Here is an 11504-nt window from a genome sequence, read left to right as displayed (position 1 = left end):
GAAAGAGGGGTCATGCGCAACCTATCGCTCTGCTGTAAGCTGCTTTTGTTACAACCAAGCCATTTTCCAAATAGGCCCTGCCCAGAGCTACCGCCTACCAACTGCTCACTCTTTCTAGGGTCTGTACTTGCATCATACATATATCTTTAAAATTTTTATTGTATGTGACCCCCAATTGCAAGCTCCATAAAAGCCAAGAACTTGCTTTATTCACAGCTTGTCCTGGGTGCCTACAGCAGTGTCAGGAATATTGTAGGCACCCACTATTTGTTGAATGAATGGATGGAAATGAATGAACAAATAAACATTTCTCTGTAAAGTAAGAACCATCATGTGTGACGGTGTGACATGCAGTCACCCTTGGAATGATATAAGGTTTCCTTTCAAAGAACCATAAAGTTCCTTGACAGGTCAACCTCCAACTGTACAGAGAGGGAAACTGGGTCCCACAGAGGGAAAATGAATAGAATGAACACTTGGAAAGTTAATATATTTCACTTCTAATAGTTCATTCTTCCCAGAACAAGTTGTGATGCGACAATTCATCTGAACAGACTCTGAGCTCTCAATTTTCTACTGGTTTTGATTTTGAAGTAATTTTATTAAAATCAAAAACAAAACAAACAAGAGAACAAGGCCAGTAGCATGAAATTTCATCCCTCCATGCCTTCAAATATTTCAAGAGGCATTACTGAAAAAAAAGCATCTATACTGATTTTTTTCCAGGGTTCCTTTAGTAACTTACACCTGCACAAATATTGGCAAATTGCTTCTTCATTCTTCTCAACCTTTGTGGGTTAGACAGTACCCTGCAGGACTGTCTACATTTGGAATAAAGAGGAAGTCCAAGCATATGCTCAGAGCTAAGCTGCAACTGGGGCTCCAGGTCTTCACTGGGCTTTCTCCCTGGGCACTGGCAAAACGCTGTCTGTGACTCATCGAAGCTAGACTAGACCCACTCAGTGCCACTGATGCACAGTGCATCTGCACTGTGGGTGTTGCTGTTCATCAGACAGCAGTCATTCTAGATGTCCTTCCACTTTTTTTTTTTTTAATTCTCCAGAGGGTTCTAAGAAAATCCCACCCATCCAGTCAAAAGCCTTTGTCTCAGCTGACCCTGGAGGGTGACTGCCCCTTGTTCTCTCTATAAAATTATGTTTGACAGCAATGAAAACCAATAGTTCAACATCAATAATTTCTTGGCAGTACAGATTAACATGAGATTTGTCCCAAACTAAAATAAACCTTTCAGGGAAGTGTATTTCACGTTAGGCTCATGTTCCCAAGACACTTAGATTCTTATATGGCTGAGAGAGGAGTTGAGGTTGAGCCCCCGCCAAGGCTGTCAATGATTGTCAATAACACGACAGAGCTGAGTGAAAATTCAGGAGCCGGGTATGTTACTAAATGGTACAGACAAGGGAAACTGGCAATGTCTTAGAACTCTATCTGAGGAAAACACTCCGGTCTGCTCTTTTTAAATGGCCTTGTTAGTGACATCCGTCCTGGAGGAGGGGCATGTAGGTCAGAATAGCATCCCACTTCCATTCCCTCCACCTCTTTTTGCTACCCAATTCCTTTCCATAATTCTCCACAGTTCTTTTCTCACCACCTGTCACGTTTTCACTTCTGTACGTGCTACTTAGAGGAGCTATCTGGACATTTTGTCACCAAGGAGCATGCCATGTCATTTTTGCTTGGCAACATATTACATCATATGCCTCTTAATAGTCTGCATTCTACGTTGTTATAAAGTCTTGGTTCCAGCGCACAGGCTTACAGAATTACTCAAACATCAAAGGTGGAAATGGCCCCAAGGACATCAGAGTAAGTTGTAACCTGGGGATAACGAAGTCGCTTTTGTGCTGCATCTTCTGAAAGCCCACAAGAGGGCGCCGAAGACCTCCTAAGTCAAGCCACAACTGGAGGCATTACGGCCAGGAGGTGGCGCTGTTGCCTTAATCATCAAGACGGCAGCGGTTCCAGTTTGGGGCGGGCTGTGAATGTCCTCGCTGGGGGACGGAGAGCGCCCCAGCGTGAAGAGGGTGATCCGTGGAGATGCTGCGCTGTCCCAGCCAAACATTCCCACCCCCGTCGAAGCTGAGCCAAGCTGCAGCTAGCATGATTCCGTGGAATGCTCTGTGAAGAATCAGAATTCTTGGGTTTCAGTTCTGGCTGTACTGCCCCTTTGCTGGGAGAACTTGAAGGAAATCATTTACTTTTCCCCTCATACAGCCTCCTCGCCCTTTTCATGTGTTCGATCAACATACATTAAGAACGTACTCTGTAGGGCCAGGTAGGCTTGGGACGCAGGAATAAAAATGACAAAACTCCTGTGCCAGGAGGTCATTGTCCACAGGACAGGGAGAGGCGGGGGCCGACTGGTAAACGGAAAGTCACAGTGAGGAGGGAAGTGAGGGCTGGAGGCACACTTAGAAGCACAGGAGGCGACTTCACCTAGCCTGGGGGCTCGGTAAAGGCTTCCTGGTCGTCCTGGACAGATTCCAGAGCCCCGTAGGAGGAGTCCTGTGGGTAGGGAAGCTTGAGGAGGGCCATGAAGGCGGAGGGGCAGCCAGAGCAAAGGCAGCGAGGCTAGAAGAGCAGGTGGGTGATCGGCTCTCACGCGAGGGGATGGTGGTAAGAAAGGGAGCTGACGAGGGCGCAGGCCAGACGGTGGGTTCGGGAGGCCCTGTCCAGATGCCCCTCTCCAGGCCTCATGGTCAGCATGCTCTGAAAAAGGGAGAGCTGCAAAGAACACTCATTTGGAGATAAATAAGTAATCCCAAGGGTGAAGGGAAAATTGGGGAGACGCAGGAACAGCACCCACCCTGAGCTGAGTTTTCTTGACCTGGAGTCCTCACTAGGTACAGTTGTTCTCTCTTATTTTCTCTCTTATACAGGATATGGCCTTGCTAAGATCTAAAATCGAAGAACAACCATCTATTTAGCAAGAAAAATATGCACGTTATTTATGTAAGATAATAAGTAACACATTGATAAAGGCACGTATTGTCATTTATTCATCAAAACAAAGGTACATACCCGTGATTTATAGATGAGAAACAGGAGACTCAGGTCACAGACTCCGTAAATGGTGGCACTCACACTCTCATCTGGACTCTCTGATCGCCCTTCTCCCCAGGCCACTTCATTCTGGGTCCTTATGGCACTGAGCGCCCAGCTAAGGAAGGCAAGTCCAGTATGCCTGGACCCAGAGCCTTCACTCACTCTGTGACCTGACACAGGGGTTGATGTCTCACAGAGGATGTGTTAATCACAGAAAGAGAAACACCTGTCCCTGGTTCCAGCTTTCATTCTAAAACCCCTGTCCTTCCAATCTGACTGTCAGTTGGCCACCAGCACTGACAGAGCATGCAGGACGCCATGAGTTCTGGAGAAATTGGAGGGGTTTTCTATGGCCAGGATAGTAATTAGGTGGGCCGAGCAATGCTTTGTTGGCATCTGGGACAATGTTGCAGAGAAGGCCATTGGTGAGTGTCTGTGACTTGGTGTCCCCTAGTTAAAAAAATGGCATCTTTCCCAGGCACTTGGCCTCCAAACAGAAAACAGCCTGAAATTTCATTTTGTAAAGTTTCTGCTACAGAGATCCCTTGCCAGTGTATTTATGTTTATGGAGAGAATGTTCTTAGTCAACTAAGTAGACTGAAGTGGTGTGTAAAGTTCCCAGGATGAATAAAGTCCACCAGTGACACAGAGGGAGTTGAAGTCTAGCAGAGACAAATGAAGGACCTCATCCTTGACATCATTGGAAAGAAGAGAAATCCAGCAAGAGGACTGTGATGGGAGCAGGCCATTAAAAAAAAAAAAGGAACAAATGACATGAAATGGTCCACAGAATAACATGTAAATTAGCATCAGATTTCCAAAGAATCCTTGAGAGAATCTGAAGCTTGCAATCTCTGGGTGATGGTACTGAACCCAACAGAGAAGCAACTTGCTCTAATAGAAATAGCTCACCTCACATCAGGTTCACAGCATGTCAGGCTCTGGTATCAGTGCTCTGTGTGAATTCACTCATTTAATCCTCTCAAAGAGGACATGAAGTATGAGGATTCCCTAATATTTACAGATGGGAAAATTAAAAAGTGGAGAGGTTACAAAACTTGCCCAGCTCATCCAGTTAGTAAGGAGCAGGGCTGGGATCAAACCCTCCCAACCCATCCTCACAACCACGTTATTGTTTCGCTAGCTCCAAGGACCAGTGCAAGTCAGTAGCAGAACCAGGACTAAAGCCCAGCTACCCCAGCTCTTAGCTCCTAGTCTTTCCATCATTCCACTCTTTCCTCAAATAGGCCCAGAAAGTTCTCCCCTCATTGCCGTGGCCCTTGCTGGTTCCTCTGTCTGGAAAGATCTTTTAGGTCACCACGGAGCCTGCTCCCTCGATTTCTTTCCTGACCACTCTAAATAAAATAGTAATAACCCCCTGTTCTCTGCCACCTGGCATGTCTGACACCTCATACTGCTTTATTCATAGATACAGTTATCAGCATAAAATGTGCTGCTAAAAATGTGCTCATTTTTGCTGTTATTTCTAAACTGCAAGCTGCATGAAGGCAATATCTTTGCTTTCTTCAATGATACATTCACAGTGCCCAGCACGCCTAAGCACTGATGAAACATTTGATGAATAAGTAAATCAATAAATAAACTAATGAGCAAATGGTAAATAAACTCCCAGACGCAAAGTAAAGAACTCAGGCACTCTGTGCCACATGCTGAAAGTCGTCCTTGGCTGCTTGTTACTGAGTTGCTACCCAAATGTCCAGATCCAGTCCAGATCCTGCCTCCTCCAGGAAACCTGAATCTTTCCACCATCTGAGTTACTGGCAAGATTCAGGCCTTGAGTTTTAATATCATGTTTCCAAGACTCTTCTATTAAATTGTAGATATTCTGCAAAGAAGAACATAATACATCAATTAATTATCAGCCATCACCACTTCTGAATATTCAAAAATAATACACATACAAAATATTCTATATAAGAGATCCAAACTGAAATATAACTAGTGTGGATGGAGAACTTGGAGTATGCCAGTCATAGTGTTAGGTACTTTACACATTGCACTAATTGCCAAAGATTTCCGGCTCTCTGCCTTCCTGGCATCTGTGGGAATTGTACTTCCCAGAACCTTTGTGGTGGGTGGCACCATGTGACTGGTTCTAGCCAATCAGACGTACGTGGTCCTGTTCCCCATTCAAAGTGCTAATGAGAGACCCTTCAGAGCACTCTTTCCTTTTGGCTCAACCAACTGGCAGCCTTGGAGGTAGAGGCTGCTCGGTCAGCCCGAGGTCCTGAGTGGCTGTGATGAACAGAGAAGCCCCAAGTCCCCAGTCTCTGCACAGTGGTTTTTTGAGGGAGTCTCTGCTCTCATTGTTTTACAGAAAAATAACAGGCTCTAAGTTGTTGACAATTTTTCCAAGATTACACAACTAGTAAGTGACAGAGCCAGGAGGGGAAGGCAGGTGTATTTGATACTAGAACCCATAAATTTTACCTACTCTCTTTCAAAATCTTCATTGAATAAATAAGAAAATGGGAATACCAGCTGTTTCCTGGAAAACAGAAATTTTGTAAAGGGAGTCAAGAGGGCACTGGGATTCTGGAAAATGTTACAAAAATGGGTAGTATGAAGGGGAAAGCTCTATTGGCAACATTCTCCTTGTTCTTATTGTTTCTCGTTGGAGAGTTAGAATCCTTTAGTCTGATTCTCTCTCATTGCAGACTCATTCATCAGTCAATGAATACACAGCGAGGTTTTGCCGTGCGCCAGACGCTGTGCCGAAGGCCCCTGATGAATCCAGCACTCACATCCCTGCTTTGAGGACCCACAAGCCGCCCAGCTGATCCCACTCCTCTCTTGTTTCTCCTACAGGAAGTGGTCATCATGCTGAGGATAACTGGTCAGCTCCTTGCTCTGAGAGGTGTTGAAGGTCAGATCTCAGCTCCTTCTGGTACTCTTTATGTCATTTGGCACAACTTCTGAAACTTCCATGTGGTCCCATTCCTCACCTGCCCGGAGCTCTAGCCATTCATGTGGTTTCATAAGTGAAGAGGTGGGAAAATGCATCTAAACATACATATAACACAGAGATGCATGTGTTTGTAAATGTGAAAATGGGGGATTGGGGCTAAAGAGACCATATCCATTCTCATTTCTAGCTTTTAAAAGAGGGAGGGTATAAACGCATTTCCACCAACACTGAGATTCATTAAGAGGGAGGGGTAAAGAATCAGACACTGAAAAAGAGCCACTATAAATACTGTGACCAAACTGAATTCCTGTGGCCTGATGGCTTTTGAAAATAAACTGCCGGGCTGGGTGTAATTGTACCTCCTCACCACACGAGATTAGCTAATACGGGTGAAGCACTTGGAGTGCTTCTGAAGAAATCGAATATTGTGTTGTCCTTGTTGTTGCTGCTGCTGCTGCTGCTATAATTATTATTAGTATTACTATGATTATTATGATTATACTGTTAGATATTTCCCTCTTGAGGTTCTAAATGGACTTGTTTAATGCCTGTGTGTTAGGTTAGTCCTTGAACCACTGCTCCCAGATGCCAGCAACGACATTCTCTGGATCAGACGGCTCCTCTGCTGCTGCTTCAGAAAAAAGTGTTAGAAAGTGCTTGGTGCCAAAGAAAGAGATGGAGGCTGGGAAGGAGGAGGATGTCAGAAGGGAAAGAGAGGAGAGAAAAGAAAGAAGAACAAAATGGAGTAACATCTCAGTTCTATATTTCCACTTAAGGACTTAATGGAAGCCCTCATTTCATTTATTTAGAACAAATGAGGTGTAATTTGTTAGAGAAAGTGGATCTTGAAGCCGTCACTACGAATACTCTGTAATAAGCAAAATTCTTGCTAGCCCAGAAAAAAAAAGTTACCCTAAAAAGAAAAAAAAATCATTGATAACATGGAACAGATCATTATCGTAAAAATGGTAAGGACCTAACTAACCATTTTCACGCTCAGTGTATATTTCCCGTCTCTCAGGTGATGGACCAGCAGGGCCCTCTTAAGACCATCTTGGTTTTAGCAGTGACAGAAAACCCCTCAGTCCCAGGCTAACCAGGATGGCTGGTCACCCTACCTCTACCTAAAATACTCTCCTGCCAGCCTCACTCAGTCATCTCCTGGTGAAAGGGTGAAACAGCTCCTTCAAAACAATTCCTGGGAAGCCATCCATGGCCCTTCAGGCAGAATGTATTCTATCTCTGTGTTGCCATGGAGCCTTTCACATTGTTGAACAAGAGCACTTCTTGATGGTACTGTAGTTATTTTTTACTGTTAAAATGTGCTTCTCTCTGATAGAATCTAAATCACTCTTCCCTATATTTGAATATCTAGTGTCCAAGTAAACAAATATTTTCTGATTATATGAATAAATAAACAAAGGAATTTTGAGAAAACCATATTTTATTCACCGTTCAACATTGGAAGTTCCTTGAGATATTCCCTCCTGTACCTTACTACACAGACATGATTAAAAAATAAATAAATAAATAAATAAATAAATAGATAGATAGATAGATAGATAGATAAATAAATAAATCCTTTGAAGGTCCACTATCCCAAAAGGACAAAATGAGAATGCATGGAAGGCAGATGCCTTCTGCATAAAATTTCTTACCCACTGCTAACATGGCACCTAAAGTTTCCACCATTAAAAATCTATTCTTTTATGTTAAAACAGATTTCTCTTCTTGCCTTCCCAGAGGACCTGCCCAGACTTGTATAAAATCTTATTTTGTGTGCACCCAAATGAGCGGCCTAAGAAGTCATGACAATCACTTCAGCATTGAGGTCTTGCTGAAATAACCCAAAGAACCTGGCAACAGAGGAATGGCTATGCTTCTAGGTGATAAATACCTCAATTATGAAGATTAAAATGTTCTCCAGGGCATTCTCTCATTTATAAGTGGCCTGGTCCCACAAAAAAACTCAAGTAGAGGTTCGTTGTTATTGTTTGTTTGCAACTGGAAGGCCAGAGTCCCATCTTCTCGTGAAGACTATGCTGACAAGTATCATCACTGTGCTGGACAGAACCCAAATTACCGGCAACTGTATATATCACAGGCTCTGGGAACTAAATGGATTTCCTAAGCTTAGTCTTAAATTGTTCTGTGAGAAGTGTGTTCCTTCTTGAGAGTCAGGGGCGGGTGGAGGGATGGGAGCCAATGTGGGCACCTTTATGGAGGGGGAAAGCTACGAACCTATGGAAGTGTGAGCAATGAAAATATCTGGAAGACGATGTCGTCCGGGAGCGGAGGTTTAAACGATCAGAGGGAAGAGGGGTTTCAGTGGGTGAGGGGTGTAAAAGGCATCAGAACTCAAAGAGAGGGGACTGGAAAATAAATATCCAGAACTCCACTTTAAATACCAAGGAGGTATCATACTGACTCTGGGCAGAGAGAAGAGACAACACAAGACTGTATTTGTAGACTTAACCATGACATGACATTGTATAATTTGAGGCCGAATTTGTTTTGAACATTTCTGCCGTTTGGGTCTCTTTTAGTTTATAATCCAAGACCATCTTGCGAAATACTCTGAACCCAGATTTAAGTTGAACATGAAAAACAGCTGAGTGTGAAAAGGAATAACTGTGCACAAATCTGAATGAGAACTAATTTAAACCCATTTAATAAATCTGTAACTGGAATAATATGGGAAAGGGGCAGAATAAACTTTCTGCCGGTGTGTGCCTGGCACTGTGCTGGTAAACAGAGGCATCCTGGAGGGGTATCAGATTCCCTTGCTTTGTGTGTTATCCGTGTGCTCATCTAAGATGCACACCCGTAGAGATTAGTTTTCTTTAAGTTGTAAATCTTATGACAATCTGCCAATGACACAAAGCTGACAGGGATTGCTAGTTTATCAGATAACATGTGATGTTTGACTATAAAGAAAAAGTGAACTCTGGAGTCATTCAGACCTGGGCTCGAAGCAGCACACTTGTGTCCTTAACTTCTCTCTGACTGTCAGTCAACCCCTGAACTTTGTTCATAGAGCCTCAGTTAAATCAAATGAGGATAACTGTTCTGCTCGCTTATACTTCGTATGGGCACATAAGTGAATGACAGAACTCAACTCACAGTATGCAGTCATTAACTCCTTCCCTCTTCTGAAGAGAGGCAAGGAATTCACAAAGACACTGAATCATTTGCTGATTTCGACGCCCACTCAGGCCGCTGTCCTTTTACCTTCATGACCTCAGCCTCTTCTGGTTTCTCTGACTCTGGTCTTGTCTCTGTCATTCAGCCATGTAGCAGCCAGAGCGCTTTTACTACATCTTAAATCTCATTTAAAAACCCTGTTTGAAACCCTTCGATGGCTCCTCATTTCCAAATCCTCAGCAGGGCTTTAGGGGTTCTCGCTTACTGCTCCATCCTCAGCACTCACTGAGTAAACTGCTCCCTTCCCTCTTGAGGCCACACCCCACACACACACCTTTCTCCCTGCCAGTGCACTGAGGACTTCCATTTCCCCAAAGGAGATGCCTTTGCATAATGTGTCCCCTCCGTGTAAATAACTCCCCACCTCTGTCTTCCAAGGCCCTTCTTTTACTTGGACAACTGCCAATTTTCAGGTACAGTTTAGATGTTACTTCTAGCTTTCTCTGACCCTCTTATATGCTCTTCATTGTAATGTAGGGAGGAGGCAAGAGAATTAAAAATGTTAATCAAGCCACATTCAGAGACTGTAATGTGCTAATCAGCCCTACAGCCAGGCCAGAAGGACACCTGCAGAACAAAGGAAGATTTCTACTGGGATTGCTAACAACCCATTCCCCACACCTGTGAAGAAGAAACAGGAACCAAGAGTCTTTTCCTATGGCTAAAACCATGGGTAACCTGAGAATTAAAGGCTGGGAACTGCCTGCAGGCCTTTCACTCTACATATTCTTACCTTTTCACACTACATACTCTTCCCTTTCCTCACTGTATGTCCATATCAAAAGAAATGAGACTAAAGAATGATATATAAATTGAATTCTTTGAACATTGTCTTTCCAAGTCTCTCTTAGTCCCTCTCACTCTCTGCCTCTGAGAGGAGACCACACTCTGTCTGTGGAGTGTTATCTCTTTTCTAATAAGCTTTCCTTTTGACTCCAACTTTGGCGTGTTGGTTGAATTCTTTCTTTGCTCTCCACCAAAGAACCCTTTTCTTCTATCTGTGCAGGGCTTGGTCTCCTCGTCACTTGGGGATATTTGTCCTGTCATGAATCAATTGTATTGTGTACATACAACTGTCTTAACTTAATGTCTCTACTAAAAATGCATGCTTACTTGTCTTCTGCAGACCAAGCTCAAAGTCTCTGGGGACAGGGTCTGTGTCTTATTTACCACTGGCTCCCCAGCCCAGAGACTGGCACAGAATAGGTACTTAGTAAACATATCTTTAACTTTTTGTTTGAAATACTTTTGTTTTAAAAAGTTGCAAAAACAATACAGAGTTCCCATATATTCTTCACCCAGCTTCCCTTTGTTAACATTTTATAAAATCATAGTAAAATTATTGAAACCAAGGTATTATCATTGATCCAACTACACTCGTAACTAATCTACAGATATTATTTGAAGTTCACCAATTTTCTCATTGTGACAAGGTGATTTATAATAAGAAATAGGTTTTTGGTCTTATTCCCATTCCTAACAGAGCTGTAAAAACCTTGGAATTTCCTGTGATGAAAAAAAAAAAGTGCCTTTTGTTATGTTAATGAGGTGGCTTTTGTAATGCCCCCAAGTAACCTAAAGGAGGTGTTGGTTGCCTGGGGAACCAACCTTGTGGTTAGAGGGTTCACACTTTCAGCCACTCCCACCCCTGCCCCAGCTCCTGGGAGGGGAGAGGGGGATGGAGATTCAGTTCAGTCACCAACATTTTAATCAACTTATGTAATGCAGCCTCCATATGTAATGAATGCCCTTGTAAAGAAGTCTCCATAAAACCCGAAAGACTGGGTTAGGAGAGCATCTGGATCAGTGAATATTGGGGAGAACAGCGAACCTGGAGAGGGCGTGGACACTGCACACTATTCTCTCATACCTCGCCCTGTGCATCTCTTCTGTTATTCCTCTGAGTTCTGTGAGTCACTAGAGCAAATTAACAGAACCCAAGGAATGGGTCCGGGGACCCTCCAATCTATAGTCCATGGGTAGGAAGCACAGAAGACAACCTGGACTTGCAATCAGTGTTGGGATGGGTGCAGGGAGCAGTCTTGTAAGACTGAGCCCCTAACCTGTGGGATCTGACGCTATCTCCAGGTAGATAGTGTCAGAACTGAGTTAATTGCTTGGTGGTGTGGGAAAAAAACCATCAGAATTGATGTCAGAGTCAAAGCCACTGATGTCCTTTTTCTTACCCAGGATCCCACACTGCATTTGGCCATAATGTCTCCTTTGCCTCGTTCAGTCTGTGAGATAGCCCCTCAGTCTTTCTTTATCTGTCATGATTTTGACACTTTTGAAGAGTTCTGGTCAG

The sequence above is a fragment of the Pteropus vampyrus genome, unplaced genomic scaffold (assembly GCF_000151845.1).
Source record: "Pteropus vampyrus isolate Shadow unplaced genomic scaffold, Pvam_2.0 Scaffold288, whole genome shotgun sequence".
Lineage (NCBI taxonomy): Eukaryota > Metazoa > Chordata > Mammalia > Chiroptera > Pteropodidae > Pteropus > Pteropus vampyrus.
The sequence above is the reverse complement of the archived record's forward strand: the minus strand, read 5'-3'. Positions refer to the sequence as shown.